Consider the following 5032-nt stretch of genomic DNA (forward strand, 5'->3'; position numbering starts at 1 on the left):
CCACCCCCATGCTTCACGGTTGGGATGGTGTTCTTGGGATTGTACTCATCCTTCTTCTTCCTCCAAACACGGCGAGTGGAGTTTATACCAAAAAGTTCTATTTTGGTCTCATCTGACCACGTGACCTTCTCCCATGCCTCCTCTGGATCATCCAGATGGTCTTTGGCAAACTTCAGATGGGCTTGGACATGTGCTGGCTTGAGCAGAGGGACTTTGCGTGTGCTGCAGGATTTTAAGCCATGACGGTGTAGTGTGTTACTAATGGTAACCGCTGAGACTGCGGTCCCAGCTCTCTTCAGGTCATTGACCAGGTCCTCCCGTGTAGTTGTAGGCTGATCCCTCACCTTTCTCAGGATCACTGATACTCCACAAGGTGGGATCTTGCATGGAGCCCCAGTCCGAGGGAGATTGACAGTCATCTTGAATTTCTTCCATTTTCTAATAATTGCACCAACAGTTGTTGCCTTCTCACCAAGCTGTTTGCCTATTGTCCTGTAGCCCATCCCAGCCTTGTGCAGGTCTACAATTTTGTCCCTAGTGTCCTTAGACAGCTCTTTGGTCTTGCCCATAGTGGAGAAGGTGATTATCCTTATACCTGGCTGCATGAACTGACCTTAAATCTGCATTGTATATTCAGTTTCAGCTGGCCATTGACCTGTCTTGTCACCAGTAACCAGCATTTTAACCGACTACAAACATCCCACTCAATGTCAAGCTGCACAATATGTTACTACCACTGGCAGTGTGCTGCTCATCTCATTAAGCCAAGCAGTTACCCTTGGCTGCCTCATCTCAGCAAATGAGTGAAAGAACCCAAGCAGCTTAAATGGTTCCTAGGTTCCTGAACAAGTTCCATGATTTGAAAACAGCCATTATTTCTAGCAGTTATGGTTGTTAATAAAAATGCAAAACTTAAAATCTTAATTTAATTTGACAAACCTAGAAGTTGTTGGTTATTCATCTGAAACCTTAGAGACTGTCTTCCTGTAAAAAACAACAGTATATGACATTTGTGCCAGCAGGTTATAAGACAAAATGTTATGCATTATAGTGTCTGTATTAATTATTGGCATGAGGAAAGGAGAGAGTATATAGAAGCACAAAGTTCATGTTAGCAGGAGGAGGTTGGGGTGGATGGCTAGGTACACAGAACAAGTCCTTCCCTCAGGAGAGCAGAGTTCAATTCCAGTGTGTGGTTTGTGTTTTTTCCCCTAAATGTGACCAAGTAGTTTTTGTGCTTAAACATAACCAAGCATTCTATGTGGCAAAATGTAATGAAACTGGGATAGTTTCATAATTGTCATTTTTATGGCCGTTTCCAAGACAACAGAGTTCCAGTAGCCTGCTGCTAGCTAGCTAGCCTGCTGGCTAGCCATCATCTTCATGACTGTTTCTATAACAACAAAGGTCGGTAAAGCTTGGTAGTGAGACATGCATTGTCATAGGTGAAATTGTTGCAATTCCTCCCATGACCATAGGAGCAATATTTAATGAGATGCCCCTATGGGTCATATGAGAGGGAAGGGACAAACAGCCATACGGGTAGTATGGGTTGGAGGACTTGTCGAAACCTTATCTGCATGGATCCACTGTATATTGAGTTTGACTGACACAGTTATTACAGTCAATAAAGTCCATTTTCAAGTCTCATAAAGCTTTTAAAAAATCTTTTACTTTTAAGCACTACATTTTTATCCAGACTCTTAAAAATAGGCAGTGTCATAATTGGAAATTGACTCAAATTTGCCATGAAGGTAGATTGTATATTATTAAACTAGGTCTGGAGAGAACGTGTTAATATAACTTTACATGCTTACACATACTGTACGTACACAGTCCCACTTGTGCAAAAATACACAATGATTTTTCATCAGCTATAAGGAACATTTGATTATTATAGCTGATTTTTCATCAGCTATAAGGAACATTTCAGAGGAGAAATCTCAGACCCCACAGTTTCATGAAAAACAACACACCCACACGTCTGCACAACACACTAAGCTCACACATACACAGAGGCAGTCTTCTAGAACAAAACATGCACACACACACTTGTGCACACCAAGCCGGGTAAAATCAGAGAGATCAGCGTTAACCAGGCTTCAGTAGAATGTGGTGTCTTGTGGTCACTCCTTCCTCAGACCCATTGTATGTGTGTGTGTGTGTGTGTGTGCATGCATGGGGTGTGTAGGAGGGTTCATGTGAGCGTACACATTCACTGCATGTCATACCATTGCCTGAGGTACAGTACCTTTATTCCCACTATCTCAAAGTGAAGGAAACAGAAGGGAAAAAGCTAATACCCTCTTTGTTGGGGCGACTGTGGTTAAGTGGGTAGAGCACTTGTCTCCCAACCGGAGGGTTGGAGGTCCAAATCTTGGTGCCTGCAGTCGAAATGTCCTTGGGCAAGACACTGAGCCCCCATTAGTTGAATTGGTGCCACAGATGGCTGCCTCGGTTCTGTACCAGAAACAAATTCCTTGTTTGTAACATACTTGGCCAAATAAAGGTGATTATCCCAAATTATTATTTTTGTCTGTCCTCCTTTTGTTTCACTGGTGAGTTTAATGTTTGTACATCGCATACATTTCTGAGAAACTGGGATGAGTAAATACAAAGGGAAAAACAAAGAGCCAGAGAATGCAGGACCACTGGGACATTACAGTGAACTTTTCAGGAGCCACTGACAGAACAAGCATTTAGGCAGTTGGCAATTTGATGTCAGGTCCCAAATAGTGCACAAGCTGATGCCCACTCCCCTGTTTGCCTGCACTGAATTTGATCTTAATATCAGAGTGTTCTGATAATCACTGGGCAGGCTGAGAGAGTTGTATGAGGTAGCAGTGGTAAAATCACAGATGTTACAGTTCTTTAAATGTTTATTGGCATACCCAGCAGGCACATTGTTCATGCCTGTTCAGATAAACTTAAATTCTGTGTGTTTCAAGTCAGGCAGGAAGCACAGTGTAAACCACTGAATAAACCATTCAGTTTTTGACTGTCAAAGCTCTGCTGCATTTACCACCTGCTGGATGTGACTTTTTCATCAGATCATCAGTGATAGGAAGCTAGTAGCAATGCAATGTCAGAACCTGTTGATTCGCCTGCTCATCATGTGCTTCATTTTAAAAGTTGGCATCTTTATGTGTAGCCTTTTTGTGTGATGTCAGTTTTTTTACTTCCTCATTTTATGTCTGTATTTCTTAGTGTTTATCATTTTTGCATCTATTGTGTATGTTATGCATCTATCTGTATATACATACAATAGAACCTCAGCCAGCATTATTACTAACATTGGCAGTCCACAAGGATGTGTCCTCAGTCCCATCCTCTACACCCTGTTCACCCATGACTGTGTCGCCTCCCACAAGGATAACATCATCCTGAAATTCACGGATGACACCGCAGTGATAGGTTGTATCACTGGTGGGGACGAAGCAGCCTACAGGAGGGAGGTGGCCAGTCTGGTGTCACAGTGCAAGGACAATAATCTCAGCCTCAACACAGACAAGACGAAGGAGATGATAGTGGACATGAGGAAGGGGAGGAGATCTCATCGGCCACTGTTCATCTGGGGCTCGAAGTGGAGAGGGTGAGTAGCTTCAAATACTTGGGTGTCCACATCAGTGAGGACCTCACTTGGACACTTAACACCACACAGCTGGTCAAAAAGGCCCAACAGCTGTTGTATTTCCTGAGGAGGCTGAGGAGGTTTGGCATGTCTCCTAGGATCCTCAGCAACTTCTACAGCTGCATCATCGAGAGCATCTTGACCAGCTGCATCACTGTCTGGTATGGCAGCACTACTGCTATGGACCACAAGCGCCTGCAGAGAGTGGTAAAGACTGCGGAGAAGATCACCAGGACTCCACTGCCCTCTCTGAAGAGCATTTACCACTGCAGGGTTCATAGGAAAGCTGCCTCCATCCTCAAAGGCCCCACCCACTCCCAGCAAGGCCTGTTTACACCCCTACCCTTAGGCCAGAAGTTCAGAAGTGTGAAATGCAGGACCACTAGACTGAAAAACTCTTTCTTTCTAGCTGCCATCAGACTCCTAAACAGCTGACAGGGGTTTACACTCAGGGATTACTTCATGCAGCTGTTCTGTTTACATGCTCAGTTGCACATGCATAGTTGCACACCCACTGTTGACTACTGCACATACAGCCTCAATGTATGTGTATGTTTTTGTGCTGCTGTTTATTCACTTTATATTTCACTTGTGTTGTTTGGCAGTTTTTATTTGTAGAAAAATTTAACTAACCACTATGTGGGGCTTATCCAGATTTCTGATGTGAGTGTACTTTAGTAAAATAAGAGAGGGGGAAAAACTATTTCAAAGTATGTACATAAATTAACCCCAGTCAATCTTTGATTAAATAAATAAGTGCTACTTTTTGCCAGAGTGATACACTGCTACTCTTAAACTTGCAATAACAAAATTTTGGCTACTTGGGAGCAGAGCTGTGAAGACAACACTAACACATCATCACCTTTTAAGTTGATATAGCAAAGCTGTTAGCAAACAGTTGCTTTTTTCACATCCAACAGTGACAGAGCAACATTAACAATTGGAACTGTGCCCGTCAGATGACTCTAAGTCCAATATTCACTCTGGTTTAGCATATTCACTGGTTTCTGTTTCACTGTGTGTAAAGTCTCTCTCTTTAGCTGCTAAATGATCCACTGCATTCACTAGTTACTCACTGCTATTTAGCAAGGAGCAGGAGTACAGAGGATTTTTGGAGCTCTTTGGCTGAAAACAGTCATCTGCTGCAGCCGAGCAGTGAGAGTAACCCTGAACAGTAAAGTTGTGGGCCAGACATATGAACAATGGGCTGAAAATTGTTATAATGTTTATAAAAACATCAATTATAGTCTTTTTAATTTATCTGTCTAATCTATTGCTGGTGAATTCAAGCAGGAGTGAAACTGACACTGATCTATGGAGTGTTTTGACCATTGCCAGATTGTTTCCTGCATTGGATAGATGCCATAACAAACCATGATAGACAGTAAAACCATGACAAAC

Source organism: Monopterus albus, unplaced genomic scaffold (assembly GCF_001952655.1).
Source record: "Monopterus albus unplaced genomic scaffold, M_albus_1.0 scaffold65.1, whole genome shotgun sequence".
Lineage (NCBI taxonomy): Eukaryota > Metazoa > Chordata > Actinopteri > Synbranchiformes > Synbranchidae > Monopterus > Monopterus albus.